The sequence below is a fragment of the Neovison vison genome, chromosome 1 (assembly GCF_020171115.1).
Source record: "Neovison vison isolate M4711 chromosome 1, ASM_NN_V1, whole genome shotgun sequence".
In the NCBI taxonomy this organism is placed as follows: Eukaryota; Metazoa; Chordata; class Mammalia; order Carnivora; family Mustelidae; genus Neogale; species Neogale vison.
The window spans coordinates 203,463,839-203,485,532 of NC_058091.1; the positions used below are offsets into that span (position 1 = coordinate 203,463,839).

The 21,694-nt window shown below is 38.6% G+C and overlaps 1 long non-coding RNA gene across 3 annotated transcripts in view; it reads right to left on the reverse strand.

Moving 5' to 3' along the window:
• Nucleotides 1-21,694, reverse strand: part of LOC122917689 — a 412,577-nt gene that overhangs the window by 89,159 nt on the left and 301,724 nt on the right. For all 3 annotated transcript variants that reach the window (XR_006386434.1, XR_006386435.1, XR_006386437.1), the window contains exon 4: nt 7,122-7,217. This is a non-coding gene — a long non-coding RNA (uncharacterized LOC122917689). The remainder of the gene's footprint in view (nt 1-7,121; nt 7,218-21,694) is intronic.

Genomic DNA, 21,694 nt, shown 5'->3' on the forward strand with positions numbered 1-21,694 from the left:
TAGTGTATACCCTATGCAAATCCCTGTTATAAACATGTCAGTGTTCTTAAGGAATTCCTAATCTAACTGAGAATTTAAATAGAAATAAGTGCCAAATAAGTTGTTCTAATCATAAGCAACTGTTGGGTAGAGAAAAGGGCACTGGATTTGGAGTCCAAAAACATGAGTTCAAAATCCAGCTCTGCCACATACCATCTCCATGACCTTAAAGTAAGCTGCTTAATTTCTGTACCCTTCAGTGCCCTTGCCTCTTGTTAACATGGTGACACAGTAACTGAGGAAGCAAGTGAAAGAGCGTTCAGAAATTCACTTTGGAAATGCTAACACCACATATACACAAGGAAAGACAGGTGTTGCTACGCCTTCACAGAAAGCTCTTTTGACAGGCTTCTTGAAACCTTCTTTCTTCCCAAAGGGGAAGGGCGGCTTTTGTGCAGGGCACTGCCTCCCTATAATGCAGGCCCTGCTTAGGAGCCACATTTGCACATGCCTTTGACCATCATTCTCAAAACCCAGTGTTTTCTGCTAATGCCCAAGCAGAGAAGGAAGAGCTCTTGCTCATGTTCTGCATTTGCTTTCTTGCATGTAAGAGAATCAGCATACTTCAATTCTGAATCATAGAGAAACTGCGGTAGAAGCAGAATAAAAAATTCTTCACAAACAAATGCCACATGGGTTACTTCAAGGCTCCATGCACTCTCACTGACACATTGAAGCATTAAAAATGTTAAAGCAAAGTAAAACTGAGATGACCAACAGTAATTTAAACACACAGGCCCCCCTACATTGAAAGTCTTTATCGAAGTCCCACCAAATATGTTATCATGTGCTCTAAGCAGATAGAGAATTCTCTGTCAATGACAGAACATTCACTTTGTAGTCCCCAGAAAAAGGGAAAGTTGACCTTGACCAATTGGTAATTATTGCCTCACCTTCCAAGCAGCAACTCTCAGATCACATTCCTAAATCTGAAATAAGTGTATGATATTTGCAGAGTTGGTGGCAGCAAACAGAGTCCAGGTGGAGCTGCATAGGAAAAACAAGAAAAATGGCTCCTCACCAGAAACACGAGAGGAGCATGGAGGACAGATTCAGACACCCCAGGCTCCCAAACTCCCTATTGAGAAGAAGTAGACTCTGTGTATTTGTGTGTGTTATTTGTGTGTGTGTTATTTGTGTATGTTTGTGTCTCAAAATCCACACACACACCCTACACAAGCACACATTATTTATTTATAAACAGCCTCACTTCCTACTGACACTGGCAGTGTTCTTCATTTTCATTACATACTGAAGAAAAGAATTAAGCGGTGGCAAGAAAAAAATTGTGAGAAAGATTACTCTGATGCCTTCAAAGGTAGGCTCCAAAATTGGCTTTGTATTTATTATTTCATATATATCAAAAGCAACAAAAGAGCACAACTAAAGAAATAAGACTCTGAGAACTTAAATTGAAAATGTAACTGAAGTATCAGGAACTGGCAAATACAGCATTTAATACATTATTTATTTTCTTTCTGCTCCTTAACAAATGTAAAGGTGTCAATGCATATAAAAAATATTCGCTTCAGTTGCTAGCAAAATACTAGAGCAAAAGCATGAGGGGGCACTCCCAGCTGCAGGAAATGGAAGTCACTTGTCCAAATCACTGAGTGGTCAGGGCATGCTTTACAAATCTCTTCAATATCTCCCTCTAAGCTCTTCACAAGGGAGTTCACACAGGCAGAGACATATTTTTTTTCTTCTTAATCACGTACCTTTTAAGATTCATAATTTGGGATGAGCAAAAGGCTCGGCAGGAGGTGGGGATGAATTAAAAACCATAAAATTGATGCTATCACTCTGATTGACATACCAGTAGTGCAGCATACATTTCCTGTTTGTCAGGAATGAAAGGTGTTCACATTCTGTAATAATACCTAATAATGTTTTGGAAAGACAAACTGCTGTCTGACTACATTTTAGCAAGATGGATTTTTTTTTTCCTTCCTGGCAGCACTGAAATCAGAAGCTAGAGTATATATTACAACCCTCTATAAAAGATGACCTAGATATTTAATAGCTGCAGCTATTCCAGTCCACTACCTGGACCTCCCCAGGTCTCTGATGCTATATTCTAGCATGCCTGAAATCACCATTACAACTTAAGACTAATTCAAGAGAGTGTCCAGGGAGCTAGCTGTCCAGCACTTCATAATAAACTTAAGGGAACAAGTATCCTTTGCTACCTCCAGCCATCTCATCACAAAATTGGCCAACCCCCTACTTAAAGTTTGTCTGATCTGACAATTAACATTTTGTTGCAGGGTAATAAAGAGAATCTTGTACATGTGGATCAGGAGACTTGAATCCCTCTAGCTGCCATGTCACTGCCTAGGTAACCATGAACAAGACACTTAACCTGTCCACATTTCAAAGTCATCATTTAAAACAGAGACGCCTCCACTTGCCTTGACTTCCTGAAAGGGTTGTTGAAAACACAAAAGCAAAATGACAGTGTTGTAACTGTCACGTGCCTTCCATCATGTAGACCCTAAATATGATTTTTGTTAGTTGAACAAAGGATTTGGGGGATGTTGGAAGTCACCTGTTTCCGGGGTGATAATTTAGCAAAAGGAGGAGGAAAGAATCAATGCAGCACTAGATCTTATATGACAGGACTACATCAGAAAAAAAATCTAATATAATTATAGCCATCCAACAACTATTCTTATGGTAAACTTTGAGCCAAAGACATAGTCCTCAACTTACTGCCCTGTTATTACCATTTATTTTCCTATCGAATATTGATTGTAGGCACTGACTACCTAAGGTCTCAAATGTTAAAGGTATTATTGTGGGAAAAGGAGAATATAGGGAAAAGATTAAATAAATCCAAAAATTTCAGGAGGAAGACAGAAAGCTAATGTTTGTGTTAAATATTTTAATGATGTATTTTTGCATTTTAATCTCTAGGATTCTGTTACTTCCACAGAAGATTTCAAGAAAATAAATATGTAAGAACAGTGTAATAATAATTGTCTAATAATACCAATTTCCAAGTACTGGGCTCTAACTAGAGTCTGAATAATCCTTTGTCTCCAGAATTGTAAATACAGATTTGGATGCTTTGGAAAAAAACCTAAGGAAAACTGACCCAAACAAACAAAAAAAAAGGATGCTGTATAGACCCTGCTCTTGGTAATAATACTGTTGCAAGGGATCGAAAGTGCTTTGGAATACAATTTGTTGCTGTTGTTTTTGCTAAATCAAATAAACGCTTTAAGCAAAAACAGGTTTCAAGCCTTCTGCTTATAATTGCACTTCATGTGACTTGACAATGCTGATTTCTGTGTAATTTTTTTAAATCCATGTTTGGTAAAAAAGAAGGAGCTTTTCTACTAGTTCTTCAAAGTTCTAATAAAATCAGCTCCTGATGCACATGCTTATAGACATAGTGCAAATTTAGTCATAGAAAAGCTCAGCAAAGTCACTCCACTACACACAACTGATCCGAGCGAAACCTGCAGGAGTTATGGTGCAACTCTTTCAGGATTTGAATATATTTAAATCATGGCCTGAATTAAATTCATGTGCACTAAAAAGAACCTTAAAAACAGAATTCATGGATCATTATCCTCATAACCTTCAAGTGGCAGCCCATAGATTGCTGTCTGTTTCTTGCGTCAGATTGACAAAAACTGGAAGGAAAGCATGAGCAAAAGGGATTTTGAGTGCCATCAGCTGAAATTTACCTAAATCCTCACAGCAAAATATAATCTGGAAGAGATAAGAGATTCACCTTTTGGTTCTAGTCAATGATAACTTGAAGGCTGGCTTAAGCAACATCTATCTCTCTACTTGCTAAGTTCCCTAAATGTGGTTATAAAAAATAATGTTAAGTATTCAGGCCAGAGATATTTATCAGAAGGATATGATTTAAATGGCTATGTACCTCATGGAAAAGCTTACAGAAAAATATAGGTACAAATATGCATAAGTCATATTTATATACTTTCTATAAAATTAGACTGGCATTAATTAAATGGCAGAAAAGGCAATGAGAGCATTGTTTGGAAGGTAACTTGTTCCAAGTTCTGATTATAACTTGCTTCCCAAAGAAGGAGCCGCCCACAGCTTAGAAGACAGATGAGAAGATCATCATCACAGATTTGCTGTGAACAGCTCTGCTCAGCTCTGTCCCTGCCAGACTTGGGGCCACACACACCCTTCTAAGATGGCTAGAGAAGATTCACAAAGAGCATCAATTCTTGCTCCAGCTTTGCAAGAGCAAAGGATGATTTTGTCCCTGGGTAACTTGAAACCTTCCTATAGTGCTGAGAACTGCCCTCAGTAGCAAAGTTGTCTTCATCATCATTACGCCTAACATTTACTGAGCATTTACTATGTGCCAGGCATAAATTGCTTTGCATCTCATCTTATCTTCACCGTAATCCCATGAGTACTATAATTACCCAAATTTCACGGAAGAAGAAACTGAGGCCAAAATTTGCCCATGGTTACAAAAATGGTGAGTGCCAGCATCGGGACTTGAATTTAAACAACCTCACTCTTTTATAATCTTCACTTCTTGTAACCATTAGAGCAGCTTAATTAGCTGCAGACAACCCATGGATTAGCCATTTTACAATGCCATCCCACTTACAAATCTCTTCCTATTTATTCACTGATCTTTTTGTTTGTTTAGCCCTTGAAGAGTGCTAGGAATCATTTTAAGGACTGGGAATCCAGCAGTGAACAAGACAAACCCTCTACCTGTGTGGAGCTTACATTCTACTTTCACACACATAGCTTCATTTATTCCTTAAAATAACCATGTAAGTCTGGGGCCATTAGTGTCACCCACTTTTTAGATAGGGAGCCAGAGCTCGGAGAAGTGAAGTAATTTACAAAGGCCACGCAATTGGTCAATGTGAGAACTGGGGTTTGCCCTTTGACCTTCAGCCAACTGATTCTACATTCTGTTATGCCCCTGTTATTCAAGTATTATGGTTCCAAGAGGGCCTTCACTAGTTGGGTAGAATGCCAGTACTGCAGGAATGGAAAATAAGACAAAGCTGGACTTTTTCCTCCTAATTTCCTCCTCTCTACCCAATTTCTTGGTCCTTACTTCACTCATGCCTCAGGTACCCACTGTTTTCTGGTTGTCCACAGTCTCCCACTTCTGTTCCCACACCACCCCACAAGCCTGTTCTCCCCAATCCTCTACTATTTTCTATATTCCCCCACTCCATTCTTCACTCCTCCCACATCCGCACCTCAGAGTTAATCTTAGATCCTACTCTTCACTTTAGAGAGCTGGCCTTTCCACTGTTGTGGAAAGTGACCAAAAAGAAGTCCCTTCTATCATTATACCAGGAAAGACTTAGCCCTAGTAAGTCACATATGTTATTATCTCAGAATTTCTTGAGTGAATTTTCCCATAGAAAAAGTCTCCCATGTGGTAGTTATATTCTGTAGTATTTATTACAGGTATATATGGGCTAAATATGTTCCTGATGGTGGCCAGCAAAGTTTAACAGTGGGTCATGTGCTTTGAATTCCAATCAACCAAACTACAAGTGACTTCTGTCAAAGACTTTCTTGGTAATGCATTCCTATCTCCACTATTATTCACAATAAAGAGTGGAAAGCAGTAAATGAAAATCTTTTTAAAAATTAAAAATACATTTTTCCTTAGTATTAGAGAGATAAGGACGAATGTAACAAACACTGTGTAGAAAAAGAAGTGATTTAAAAAAAAAACATATAACTTAAACTTATAGGTGGCAATAGGAGACATTGCAAGAGACAAAATATAAATATGTCTGACTTGAAACATTTTCAGGTCTACGAACTCTGAATGCAATGGCATTCAAGAACCTCCTCAATCTGACCCTCATTTTTTCATTAGCTATAAACCCTATGAGAGTAAAGAACCTGATTTTGTTCAACACAGCAACATTTAGCACGGGGCCTGAGACATAGGAAGCACGTAATAAATGATTACTGAATGAAGGAATGTCACTCTTAACCTATCTCTAGCACTATCTGCTTCCCAACCAGCAGAGCCCTCCACTGACCAGCATTCCTTAAACCTAGGTTTTGACACTGCACTTCTCCCTCAAGCAGCAACCTCTGTCTGTACTACCTTTTCCTCCTTTCCAGACCTGCTGAAATGAGATTCTTTAAGGTCAAGGTCAAAAACTGTTTCTCTTATGATTCCCCCAGGCTGGTATTCTGGCAGGAGCACAGACAGGCCATCCTTGCCCACAACATCTCAGCGTGGGACAGCAGGTGTCCAACCTTCCCTTTGCTGGCAGGGCCCTGGGATGTTTGGCAGGGATTGGGAGAGGGCTTCTTGCCTGCGTCAGCCCCAGGTACTAAGTATGTACCACCACAGAGACCGTGTGCCTTTGGGGGTCACCCATTCATTTGTACAAAGGGGAGATTGCCTTTCCTACCATGCTGAGCCCTACACTGTCATTTTGCATTGGGGATTCTGAATATGATGTAGCCAGTCTGGGACCTGAGAAGATAACCATTGCGTCTTCCTTTAAGCACACACTGAAACTCCCCCTGTAATTATTATAGAACTCTCTAAGAGCAAAAGGGCCTAAACTAGGCACCACAGCCTCTAATTTGCACACAGCCTTGTTAACTGACTTCTACAAGGGAAAATATAATTTTATTTCACACAAAATCTAAATAATCCCCAATCCAAATTTACCTGGACAGATCAGAATATGGACTAAATAACACTGATTCCTTTTCCTTTTTTCTGGAATTATCACTCATCTTTTTGAAGAGAATTTTACAAATTTCCCATGCTACTCATAAATGTTTTTCTGCCAGATTAAGAGAAAACCTTTAGAAGCTGGACCTGTAACTCATTCTGAGATATGGTCTTCTGCAAAGGACTGGGCACTCTTCAATTAATTAGGCCTTAAGTTGGCTCTGCCCAAGACCACTGTAGGCAGTTGCCCACCTAAAAGAGGAAATGGGAACTAAATGCAGCCTGTGCTCTGTTTGCCAAACCACATACTCTGGCATGGGGTTGGCTGTCCACCCAAGGGAAGTTACACCTTTTTCCTCATTCTCACAAAGTACCTTCTTGACCTTGCCTCTCCTTCTGCACATACCTCTCAAACTGCATTTGGCCATCTGTGATTTCTTCTCTCTCTCCAGAGTCGTCACTGTTCAGTGGAACATCCTTTCAGTTGCATGAAGATGCCAGACTAGAGGAAAGAAGACATACCATGTGATTTCCCAAAGGCCAACATTTCCCATGTGTTGGTTCTGACCGAGGGGACACAAGAACAAACAGTCTAAACCAAAAGTTATCCTGTCCAAATTATCTTTTTATAGCACAGCGTAGCTGTATTCAGTACAAAAGAAGGAGAGTGAGAACCCAATGTGAATTACAAAGCAGAATTTGAGTCATGACACACGAGTTAAAGAAAAGAACTGGAACCCCTTTTCATATTTTATTACCCACAGTGTTACCAAATAGATGGCTTATTTGGAAAGGTAGCACCTCCTTGAAATTAACTTTTGACTTCTAAAAGTTCAGATTGTTCCTACCCTCCTTCGTCAATTAACAGTGATTATTTTTATTGCTATCAGTCATGCATATTGGTTTTTGAGAAACATGCCATTAATCATAATTAAATTGTATGGGCTCAAAAATCTCTAAGACTTGCAAGAAAAAACAAAGTCCAAAAAAGCTGTAAAATTATTTATTAATCTGTAAAAGCTTGTGTTGGTTTTCTATAAAACCAGCGATTGGAAAATCACAAAATTTCTATTCTTATCTTTATAAGAATCTTTATAGGTTTACCTAAAAGGGAGGAATAGAGTCACTTACTACTATTTCAAATAGATACTGCCTTTGACAAATATGCAAATCATACTGGAATTGTACATTTGAGCCTTTTAATTACGGCAACTCTGAGATATTACTTGGTAAAACAGATTGTGCTGCTCCCATTACCTCTCCAAGCTGTTCTCAAATGTTATCATACTCCTGTTTCCAAGGCAGATAGAGCACCAAAAGGTGAGATTCTGTCAGCTCCTGCTATGGACTGAATTATGTTCCTCCTCCCACCCCCAAATTTATATGTTGAAGCCCTAATCCTCAGTGTAAGTATATCTGGAGATGGGGCCTTTAAGAAGGTACTTAAGGTTAAATGAGGTCATATGTCTGGAGCCCTAATCCAAGAGAACTGGTTATATAAGAAGAAGAAGAGACATCAGAAGTCTTTCTCTGCTATGAAAGTACATTTGGAGAAGTCATTCGTCTGCCAGTCAGGACAAGAGCTCTCACCAGAATTCAACCATACTAGCAACCTGGTGTTGGACTCGAGGCCTCCAGAACTGTGAGGAGTACATTTCTGCTGCTTAAGTCACCCAGTCTATGGTGTTTTGTTACGGCAGCCCAAGTTGACTAATAACACAATCCCTTAAGTAACCTAACCAAAAATAATAATTGTTACTAATTTTCAGCAACTAAGGAGAAAGAAAAAATGCTTTATTAGATTTTAATTTTTGTAAGAGAAAATGTGAATAAAAGCATCTTTAAAAATTGAGTTCTCTTCATTTTTTGTAATATACAGCTTAAGAAAATTTGGTGTTCCTGCTATGCAAACATGGCTTCAAAAGAAATACCAGTGCTTCTGCCAATCAGATTGATGCTCCAAAGAGAATGTCTACAATTCAACACCAAAATAACAAACAGTCTGATTAAAAAATGGGCAGAGGACATGAACATTTTTACAAAGAACACATACAGATGGCCATAGACACATGAAAAGATGTTCAACGTTACTAATCATTAGGAAAGCACAATTCCAAACCACAGTGAGATTTCACCTTATACCTGTCAGAATGGCTAAAATCAAAAAGACAAGAAGTAAGTGTTGGTGCGAATGTGGAAAAAAAGGAAACTTCATGCTCTGTTGGTGAGAATATAAACTAGTACAGCCACTGTGGAAAACAGTATGGAGAGTCCTCAAAAAACTAAAAATAGAATCACCGTATGATCCATTAATTCCCTTACTGGGTATCTACCCAAAGAAAATAAAGACACTAATTTGTAAAGATAAATGCACCCTTTTATTATTATTTTTAAGATTTTATTTATTTGAGAGAGAGCATGCCCACATAGGAGCAAGGGGAGGGGCATAGGAGAAGGGAGAGGAACAAGCAGACTCTGCTGAGCATGGAGCCCAAAGAAGGGCTCGATCCCAGGACCGTGAGATCATGACGTGGGTGGAAACTAAAGGTCCATGCTTAACCAACCAGGCATGCCTACACCCTTTTATTTACTGCATCATTGTTTACAATAGCCAAGGCATGGAAGCAACCCAAGTGTCCATTGATAGATGAATAAATAAAGAAGATGTATGCACACGTGTGCACACAGATAGGAGTATTATTCAGCCATGAAAAGGATGACCTTTGCCATATGTGACAACAGATGAACCTAAAGGACCATTTGTGATAACGAGTATGGACCTATAAGGTAAGTAAAATAAGTCAGACCAATAAAGACAAATACCATACGATTCCATTCATTTGTGGAATCTAAAAAACAAATGACTAAACCAACAAGGCATAATCAGACTTTATAAATACGAAGAACAAGCTGATGGTTGCCAGAGGGCAGGACTATAGGGACATAGGCAGACTGGGTACAGGGAAGTGGGAGATACAGGCTTCCAGTTTGGAATTAATAAGTCATGGGAGTAAAAGACAAAACACAGAGAATATGCAATGATATTGTAATAGCAATATAATGGGAGAGGTGGTAGTTACACTTGTCAGGAGCAAAGCATAAGATACAGAGAAGCTGGATCACTATGTTATGCACCTGAAACTAATATAACATTGTTTGTCAATTATACTCAAAAAAACTTTTTGTAATTCCTCTTATTCAGAAATCCTGAAGGCACAACTATTCAAGTCCCAACATGATTCTCTTACACTCTTCACATTCCCTGCTCTATCCTCCTGCACTACCACAGTACTTAATTTTAAAATATCTATGTCATTTATGATGCTCCAACTTATAATTCCCATGACATGTGCATTTGCCTATCTCCTCCACTAGAAGACACAGATCCTGAGAGCAGGATCTTTTTGGATTTTCCCCAATGTCCGTGACAATGTTTTACCATAGTGGATATATATTGGTGAATGTCTGGGAAAGAATGAAAAAACTACTGATGGTTGGATGGGTGGATGCATAAATGAAAAAGTGGATTGACAATTTATTAACGATAAATTAATTAATTCATAACATTTTGCCTCATCAGTTTTCCACAGCATGGAGGATAATTATCTTTGCACCATGATGCCTCCCCTTGATGCCACACTTAAAAAAGAGAAAAGGAGCGTATCATGCTTAGCGAAATAAGTCAAGTGGAGAAAGACAACTATCATATGATCTCCCTGATATGAGGGAGTGGTGATGCAACATGGGGGCTTAAGTTGGTAGGAGAAGAATCCATGAAACAAGATGGGATAGGGAGGGAGACAAACCATAAGTGACTCTTAATCTCACGAAACAAACTGTGGGTTGCTGGGGGGAGGGGGGTTGGGAGAAGGGGGGTGGGGTTATGGACATTGGGGAGGGTATGTGCTTTTGGGTAAATTGGAGGGGGAGATGAACCATGGGAGACTGTGGACTCTGAAAAACAATCTGAGGGGTTTGGGGTGGCGGGGGGTTGGGAGGTTGGGGTACCAGGTGGTGGGTATTATGGAGGGCACAGCTTGCATGGAGCACTGGGTGTGGTGAAAAAATAATGAATACTGTTTTTCTGAAAATGAATAAATTGGAAAAAAATTAAAAAAAAAAAAAAAAGAGAAAAGGAAAATGGAATGACCCCTAGCTGCAGTACCTTCCATTTGTTAGGCACAGTATTCTTGTTAACTTCTTTAATCCTACTGCCTTGAGAATTAAGTTTCACTACCCCCATTTTTCTAACAAGAAAATAGAAGCTCTGTGAGTTGAAGTAATGCATCCATGCTTGGCCAGCTGCTAAAAAGCAAAACTACAATTGAAGGGCAAGAATAAAATACAGGCTCAATCCCAGATATTGTCTTTCTTTCTTAGTTGTCTTCCCTTGACATTTTGCTTCAGTGTTCTGGTCAAAATAGAGTTAATTAAAAAATATTTTCTGAGGCCACCGGACATGGCCACTTTACTGTGTTCTATTTGGAGAATGGGATGGGGGCATTCACTATCTCCTAGTGTTTCTCGCTCCCCCACCAGTGTGAAACAATATCAGTCTTAGGATTTCCTCTGTATGCATTATCCTTAAATACTTCCGCTATAGTACCACCTGTACCAAATCTCTGATGCCGGAGACATTCTATTATCTCAGAGGGCTCCAGGGATGCAAAGAAAAGGAGCCATTTTCCTCCCAATCTGATCTCATCCCTATTGCCATAGCCCAAAGTATAAAATTTAGGGGGATAACATAACTTGAGATTCAGGAAAATTTGAGTTATATTCCAGTTCTGTCATTTATTAGCTCTGTATATTTAAATAATCTGTCTGAATTTCCACATTAAACAATGTTCATAAACCCAGACATATCTGAACATATGGCAAAAGCTGGGAAGACAGACCTACTAAGGATTAATTTGCATTAGGAATGGAAAAGCTCCTTGGTCAGTGTGGCAGAGACTACACAAAAGCTCACCAGTCACAATTCTTCCTCCTGAGCACTCAAAACAACAACAACAAACCATTTTCCAGCATCCTTTGCAATTAGACAGGTGCCATGTCATGGAAGTCATGTTCACCATTTCCAGTCCTGGACATAAAATGCATCATGTGATCTTTCTTACTCTTAGCCGGTCGGCCACCTAAACAAGGTAATAAAGCAATGGACTCCAAAGAGGCCCAGAAGATGATCCCACCACAAGATAAAAGAATTGGGATTCCAGAATCATGGGTTGGGAAGCTACCTGCCACACAAACTGTGATATTAGCCAGAAGAAAAGCCTTTACTGGGTAGAGTCCTTAAGATTCTAGGGTTGTTTGTTAGAGCACCTGGCACTAACTATCCTAATACAGTTTCTCAGAAGTCAGAGAATCCAAGTCTAGGGTGAAATAATGGCTCATCAAAGAAGAAAAGTGTTGGTTTGTGTTATTGCATGGCTGATGAGCATTGCTCAGAGCATTCTTTGGACTGCCTCCCTCCCCTCCCTCCCCATCTCATCCTCACTCTCCCAAACCCAGTTCATGTAACTAAGGCCACAGGTTTCAGGAGGAGCCCATCATGGAAACCATTCTCATTAGAGTCTCCACAGGGCACTGACAAGGCAAAGCAGCATTGCTTTGTGGTCTGTGTAACAGAAAGGAAGGTGGGGACTATTTCCCCACTTTGACGAGAAAATGGTTGGAGAACAGTATGGAGGAGCAGTATCGTGTCAGAAGCAGAAAATGTCACACCGGGTACTAGGCCAGGAGCAACCCAGTCAGAAATGAGAAGAGACAGTAAATTGAAACCTTGAGAGGTTCAGTCCCCCCAGACACCCCCATAGTTAGGCAGGGCAGAATTAAGCTAGAAGAGCTCCGGTTTTTAAACCCCTTTTCTTCCCCTCCTCATTTCCCTTTTATGTTGAACTTCCCTCATTAAAATCATCCCAACGTTCTGACTAATGCCTTTGAGTAGCACAATGACTTTACACTTCCCTGTAAAGGAGAATATTGGAATCACACACTGAGTGAGGGACACGCTGAGAGTTGCTGTCCATCCTCTAGTGAACTGCATGATAATCCTGTTAACCTTCCTATCAGGAGGTCATTAAACAATTTTGAAAGCTGTTTCCTCTCACATCAGAACTGCATGTGGAATCAGATCTAGAATTTTTAATATAAGCTGTTCGGCTGCACAGACTTAAATAACAGCGTCTCACATGTTTTAGATGGTCTTTTATTATTCTTCCCCTAACTACCAAGTACCTTTGTAGGCTTCTGTCACTTTGGATATTGTCCTATGTTTTTTTCCTCTTTTCTTGATTTTAACATCTAACACATTTTCTTCCGGTAGTACAGCCCCACCTCCTCTACTTCCTCCTGATGCTTTGTTTATCACTTGTGCTAACCTAGGCTTCATTCATTTCAACATATCACCTTCCTGTCCACCAGTCTTTTTCAATTTGTTATACTTGGTGTTGTGTTATTATTTCTGCGTAGCTGTTTTCATGAAACTACCCATTTCTGTTAAACCCGTTTTATTTCTGTATTCCGCTCACAATCTTTCTTTTTATCACCAAAGACATTTTACCATCCAGTTTTCCTCTTTCTTTCCTTCCTTTCCTCCCTCCCTCCTTCCTTCCTTTTTTTCTGAAGTGTGCGAACAGTCACATGATGTCAGAACTTGTGTCTGAATACATTTTCAAGAAAAAACAAGTTTTCCATTTTTATCTTTCTTGATCATATAGTCCCTTCATTCAGCTCAAAACTTGATTTCCTTTTGGACTCCCAGAACCACTATTTTTTTTTTTAACCTCCAGAAGAGAAAGAACTTACATTTTTAATCACATTTAAGAAATTGGGCAAAATTGAAATGTGCTTCTGGTGACTTAAATAACACAAAATGGATTCCCAGTCTCTGGGGAAGACTCCATAATAAGACCCTATCATTGAATTAGCAATTCAAACATCAAAAAAAGTCAGTTTTCAGGGAGTGTCAGTTTAGGGACTTGACATTTTTAAGAAATGTCTTTGCAAAACAGGGGCCTAGTTATCATTGGATGAAGGACACTGATTTAATCTCCAGGGGTGACTGAACCCAGTGTCTGGGGTTCTTCCAAACATTTAAAGTCATTTCCAAATGTTTTTGATGCAGCACAACCCAAAAGGATTTTGGCAAGTGTGTTTTCCCTTCATTTTAAAACCCATGCGTATTTCAAGGGAAATGCAATCCATATGTCTTTGATTCATTTACACTTAAATCATCTAAATGCCATTGTGTAAGAGCTATTTGATGTACAAGAAGCCTGTGAGCCTGTTTTATAAGCCTTTTTAAGCCTTATTTCTTTGAATCAGAAAGTCATGTTTTGCCGGCCCTAAACAGATCTTGAACTGGGAAAGGCTCAAGTTCACTTCTAAACTGAAAACCCGCAAAGTTTTGCGTGGCTTCTGTACTTAGCAATATGTTTCCCCTTGCCTAAAGCTCACAAACACCCAGCATTTCTCTTCTCTGTCTCACATGTAGTGAGAACAGGGTAAATCAATTTTTGAATCACATTTTACTTGTAAAATTCACATTTTGAACCTCAGTTATCTCCCAGGCACTGCCAGAAGTTAAAATAGCAACACTTGAAAATTAGGCTTTTGCTCTAAAAGGGCAAAACAGTCTATAAAGTACATAAATTACTGCTTCTGTACATTTATTTGTTTGACAGGTTTAAGATATAAGTGTGGCTTACATATGGATTTTCAGGATGCCAGATTGGATGCTCCACGAGCTACAGTCACAAATGTAACCTCTTTTTTTAAGACTTATGTTTGGGAGAATAGAATTGGAACAATCTTGCTGTTCTGCACAAATCTAATTGCTGTGTCAAAACAGCAATGGAATATGATGAACATTTGCATTTTTCTCATTTACTGGCCTTTTCTATGGCTCTAATCATACTTGCATTAGTGGTCAAGAAGAAAGTATGTTGGGCTATTTGTTCTCCTGCTCCCTGACACTTTAAAAATTTCTGATGAATTTCAAACTAATACTTTTGGGGGTTAATTGTGAACGTCTGATCAAGTGTTCAGAGATACCTAAATGATTAACACTGATTGCAATGGACAGAGAAATGTACCTTGAAAATGGGTAAATCGTTCACAAGGAAAAGCACTAATTATCTTCAAATGTGTGATTTCTTTGTTTTTATTTAGTCATATCTTAGAGGTTGCATTTTAGTAAGAAGGAAGAAATAATGATGCTGTGATGGTCTGAAGAGAAACAATATTTTAAATTTGTAATCCAAGTTTAGGGGGATGGAGATAAAGTTAAAAAGAAAGAAAGAAATCCAGGAGAACCTAATTATTCCTATGTACTCTCTCTAGTTCACTATATGAAAGACTATCATGTTTGTGTAATCAAAAGGATTATGAAATTTAAGTTTGGAGAGAAGGATTTGGGCGCTAAATCTAGCAAACAGTTAATTATGCTGAGATAATTAGATAGCAGAAAGTGTTGGATTTAGTTCTTTTTCATAGTTAGTTTTCATTAACTACCAAGTCTTCATGATCCTCTGCAGGCAGAAATTATTAGTATTCTATTCTTAGGAAGAATGGGGCACTGACAAAAGAAACTTTCAAAAAGTGTGACAGAAGCCTTTACATTGACCTATGTACGTATTTTCTCTGAAAAATTAGGTATTTTTCCTATTAAAATTTTTGATATTACAAAGTTTTAAAATCTAAATTAAATTCAGGCAATACATTAAGAAAGTTCAGCAGACAATCATAACAGAACCATTTTTTCAAGCATCAATTTAAAATATAAAGCAAAAGTCTGGCGTTCTTATGATTTAGCTGCTGTTTCACAAAACTGAACCAAAGGGTATTGATTAGGATTGTGCCATAGGTTAATAACTGTGATTTTGGTTAAAACAACTAATGTTCTATTGTAGAATTTCAAGATTTATGAGATTTAACTTGCCTTCAGATGGACATTAAAAAACTAAAGGAAACAAAGCTCAGCAGTGCTTCTCGTCCCTGACTTGTGGCTATCCACACTCACCCCTTCTTGCTCTAGCTAAATTCATCTTCACCTGGTAAACACAAAAGCTGTGTCAGCCCTCATCTGTCATCTCAGAATGACTTGGTGACTATCTTGAGAAACCACATGACGCAAGGCATTATTTACTTCACCTACTGGGTCAGACTGACCAGCTCTCTGTCAATGCAAGTTTCAAGCCCAAAGGAAACACAGCCAGCAGAGATTGGAATATAAATGGAACCCTAGCAGTTACAAGAGGACACTAATCAGGACTAAATTTCATGAGTATAATCCCAGCCCTGAGAATTCCAGTTCCTACTTTTTAAAATGGATTAGAAGCTCTTTTTTTTTTTTTAAGATTTTATTTATTTATTTGACAGAGATCACAAGTAGGCAGAGAAGCAGGCTCCCCGCTGAGCAGAGAGCCCGATGGGTGCAGGGCTCCATCCCAGGACCCTGGGATCATGATCTGAGCTGAAGGCAGAGGCTTTGACCCACTGAGCCATCCAGGCGCCCCAGAAGGTATCTTTATGATGCTCCCTTAGCACACATATTTACCTACCACAAACACAAACTCACATTTACATAAATAAAATACATATACACACTTGGGACGCCTGGGTGGCGCAGTTGGTTGGACGACTGCCTCCGGCTCAGGGCGTGATCCTGGAGTCCTGGAATCGAGTCCCACATCAGGCTCCCAGCTCCATGGGGAGTCTGCTTCGCTCTCTGACCTTCTCCTCGCTCATTTTCTCTCTCACTGTCTCTCTCTCTCAAATAAATAAAATAAAATCTTTAAAAAAAAATACATATACACATATGCAAACACATACACACACCTCAACCTATATTCTTTGGTAAGCATGCTTTTCTAGATTTTATTTCTAAATGAGAATTTGAGATCCAAATATACCCAACTCTGTATCTTGAGAGTTTGGGAGGCAATTCCTTTCAAAGAGAACCATAAGAATTTGAGAAACATTTTGTACAAAGGATCATGTTGGTTCATATTTTATCTAAATCCTTTTACTCACACCTTACTTAAGCAGCCATACAATCAGTTAGAAAGGTTCAAGGGGCAAGCAATGCTGAGCAGTGTTTTGAGATTCAAACAATAATTATTATAAAATCTGAGAGTCAAACTTATTAATGCTCATTCTTCTTCCAAATATTTGGTTATAAAAAAGCTAAAAACTAAGTTACTGATAAGTACCTTTATCCCAAAGGACCTGCATCTTCAAAAAGGGCATTCAATACTAGACTAGGCAGAATAATGGCCCCCCTCCTGGAAAGATGTTTACATCTCAATCCCAGGAACCTATGACTATGTTAATTTACAAGGCAAAAGAAGTTTTGCAGATGTTGTTAAGGATAATACTGAGCCCAATGTAAACAGAAGGGTTCTTATATCAGGGAGTCAAAGGGTAATAAAGAGAAAATGTGAGAAGGGAAAGGAAGGGAAGCATAGGCTGGAGTATTATACTTTGAAGGGGCCATGAACCAAAGGTGCAGAAGGCTTCAAAAAGCTAGAAAAGGCAAGGTAGTCTATTTTGCCCTTGAAGTATCCAGAAGGAACATGGCTCTGCCAACACCTTAATGTTAGCCTGTACAATCCATTTTAGATTTCTGACCTCTAGAACTTTAATAGATCACTTTTTCAAGCCACTAAGTTTGTGGTAATTTGTTACAGCAGCAAAAGGAACCTACTGCAAATACCAAGTTATCTTTTGAATGTACTTTCACAATCACTATTAGTGTTTGATATCTGTGTATTAATCTAAAAATTCCCTATGTGCCTTCCTTTAAATAAATACACAAGCTTCATTTTGCAAAAGGATATCTCATAGGATTCTCAAAACTACGCAGTTTCCCCAGTGCCTGTAAAAATATATATAAATTGATTGTACATAAAATTTGCAATATATAAATTTTCATGGATGTTTTTAGGAACGTATAAATTTGTTCAAAGCATAAAGTATTAATTACAATCTTTCCCCCAAATTATCTTTCATCTCTCTAAAAATTTGATGTTAAAACATCCCTACTTATCAGTTAGCATTATATTTTCCTTATTTAAAACTGATTTGGGGGGCTCATATCTTATAACACCTAGTACCAGAAAGAAGACCTGGAGATAACTAACCATCTTTTGTCCTTAAAGGTCTAACATCAGAATAACTGTTCCCCGACGTTTAAAAGCTTAGGGTCAGTCAATCACATCCATGTTACCTATCCCTGTAATTGACTACCATCACTAAGGCTATTTGCTTTGTCCTGTCTGTGGAAAGTTCGAGCACTTGTAGCTTGATCAAGAGGCAGGACCATGAGAGGTTGTAACACAAGAAGCTTGGGTGGTGTTTGGACAGATTTGTGTAAGGAGGAAGTCTCCCATCAAGAGACCTAGGGTCAGTGACACAAGTCCACCATCCAGAAGGGGACTAGGGCAGGTGACCTCCCAGGAGAGAAGGAGAAACCAAAGACGGGCTTTGCATGTCAAGGTGATGCTGCTTAGTAGCAAAGTGAGGAGCCTCTGGGTCAGAGAGCTCCAAAGGGTGGCTACAGTGTTGGGTCCTTAAAAACTTCAGTTTGTCTTATTAGGCTATTCGACTTGGGGTGCACAGTTTCAAAGGTTGTGGAAAGTAAGGAAATTCTAAGTGACTAAAAATACACCTATTTGGGCTAAATTTAAAGCAATTAGATGTGTATGAATTTGAGTTTGGTGCTAGCAGGCTTTGGGCCAATGCTCCTAACCTACTAGAAAGAAATAAACAAAATGGGAGCCACAGGGGCTATCTTGGGCCATTTATATGACATTTGCTCTGTTACTTCTTCCACCTTCCTAATTCCTTTTCCTTCTGAATCCCAGGATAAAAATACTACACCTTCAGTTTCTTTACAGGACACAAAATGTTTCCTCTCAATTTACCTTTGGCTTTTCTCCAAAGGCAATACTTTTCTTACAGCACTCATGAATAAAGATCTTTCATTCTCTTACACCTCAGTATCACACAACTGGAAGAGTGATGAATGGCCCCCATCCCCCTCTTCATTTTGACCCTTCTGTTCAAGAAATTTAAGGTTACTCCTGAGACCTTTTTAGGATTACACTCTAGTTCAAAAGATAAAATTCTGCTGCACTGAAGATCAGTTTTCCTGTACATAAATATACCCTCCTTGTATATGTGATCTGTTGGCCTCCAGATTAGAACCACCATATTCATGGGGGTTGTCACCTGGATCACAGCTTCTTTCCCATTGAATACTTGTTATTATCCTGAACATTTCAGTGACCATACAGAAGAATTCTGCAATACCCTTTCACATTGATCAGAAATCTCTTCAACTCCACAGGGCTTGACCTCCACTCTTCTCCCCTAGCTCTTTTTCATGTCTCCTCCAGGGCCTTCTCAGGAACTAAAACTTATCCCAACTTTAGAAATCAGAAATTCTGCTCTCCTGCTTTTTAAAAGCACACCTCCCTTCTCTCACTCCCTCTGGAGCTAGTTTCTTTATACCTTCCATAGTGTACAATCCTTAGAACCCCTCATAATCCCATGGTATTCCATAATTGCCTCATTTCCTCTCCCAATCCTCTGCAATGACATCCTTTTGTTATATCTCTCCACTCTGGATCAGTCATACAAATTGTCCACTTTGGTACTCTGAGGCTGAATTTGGTTAAAACAAACAAACAAACAAACAAACACAAAAGCCAATACAGTTCTGTAGACTGGGGCCACTGAATATTTACATCCTTCAACATCCTTGCCTCTCTCCATTGCCCATAAAGGTTTTACTTGCTTTCTCTTAGCTCCCACTCCCATATCCCTCAGTAGTAATTCAAAACATGTGTCACTCCACTTAAACCCCTAACCACATCTTTTTATTCTCCAGAGTAAACATCCATCCTTTCTTCAGAGAGAAAACTGGGGTTCCCAACTTAACTAACTCAACTTCAAAGCCTATTTTCCCTCCTGTCGTGGCTCTCTTCATTTGTGATCTTCAGCCATTCAGTCATCCTGGTCAGAAAACTAAATAACATGCTCAGTTTATGCTCCCTTGACCACAGGTAGGCTTTCAGCATACATTTTTTCTCTTTTTTTTTTTCTCTTAAATGTCTGTACCTCATTTTTTCACCTAAACTTCTATTTTCCTCTTCTGTATATCCTTCCAAGTTATTTCCAAAGTAACCCCATGTTACTTCAGAACCAAATCATCTTTCTTAAGCTTTGGAAATACCTTCCTTTAAATAGAGAGAGAGAGACAGACAGACAGATTTTATTTATTTATTTGAGAGAGAGAAAAAAAGAGCACACGGCAGGGGAGGCGGAGGGGGTGTGGCAGAGATAGGCAGAAGCAGGCTCCTGACTAATTGGACAAGCAGCCCAATGTGGGGCTCAATCCCAGGACCTTGGGATCATGACTTGAACCGAAGGCAGGCACTTAATTTACTGAGCCACGAGGCACCCCTGGAAATGCCATCTAATAGATCTCCTGCATTCAATATCATTTGACCCAAGTTGATTCTCTGTATTTAAGTAAAAGTGGTATTTCTAAAAAGTAAATCTGATTCTGCCATTTTACTTCCTCATATCTTTTAGAGGTTTCCCAAGTCCTTCGGAATTGGGTTTCTGCACACTTGCCAACCTCTTTTCACATAACAATTTTTTTTTTATAACTTAAGCTCCGCTGTTACTAATATACTCATAGATTCCTATGTTCATCAATTCATTTCGCCCCTTTGGATGAGCATAATTTCCTGTATTGTTGCTTTTCTTTTTTTTTTTTTCTTTGCTATTCATTCTTCAGGCATTTTTCAGTTATCTCTGTAAAACCTTCTCTGGGTTTTTCCTTCAAAAATAACCACAGTACTATTAAAGTGCTAGAATAAACTTGAGAAATCAAGGAAGGCTTTCTACAGGATAAAACATCTAAGCTGAGATTTAAAATAGGTGTGTACACTGGCCAGGTATATAGTTGGAGAAATAGTGATTTCCAGGTAAGTTAGTAGAGGGAGGTTGTATGTGTCATTGCTCTTTCTGGATGTAATATTCCCCCACAAGCTAGGGTCTGTAATTAACCCAACACTCTACCTTATTATAATACGAGATACAAAACAAGTATCCAGTAAATTTTTGGTAAAGGAAGAAAGAAGAAAGGCAGAAAGACAGGATTTCACTTTAACTTTCCTCTTGTCAGTTTTCTTTAAAGGACATTCTTTAATATATTTCACTTACAACATATCTCTAGACTGTCTATCTCGCTGCTACCAAAGGGCAATGGTCAAACATACCATTTATCAAAAAAGAGGAGTAAAAAAAGTTATAATAGCAGCGCCAGCAATTTCGGAGTGAGAAGAGTGAGAATAAGGCAGATTCATAATTAATTTACTCTATATTTATACCATAGTAGCTAGGATCTGCTAACTATATGTATATATACATAAGATATATAAATATACATATATCATACATATATACATATACATATACATATGTATACATATAAATATACATATATCATACATATATATCTCCAACCTTACACATAATACAAGGAATAAAACATCTCCTCCATAAATAGGTAATAAAAGAAGCCAGGCAAAGAATGCATCTCCAAGTGATTAGAATACACTCTGATTGGAATTGTGTGTTAACTGAAAAAATTGTGTGTTAACTGAAAAAAATCTTGTGTTAGAGAGTGAATAAAACATGTATCCTGACCTCTAGGACTTAAATACACAACAACAGAGAACAATGATGATCTCAAAAGAAAAAGCTATGAAAAGTAGAGCAGAAGGAGAGTATATCTATCTTCAAAGATCAGGAAACAATTCATTGAGGAAATGATAGCTGCACTAAAGGATAAGCAGGATCTAAACAGGGAAGAAAACACAAAATACTGTAAGTTCCATGATCAATGATGCACAGAAGGGAAATTATGAAAAAGTTGAGAACTATCATGGTCATCAGTCC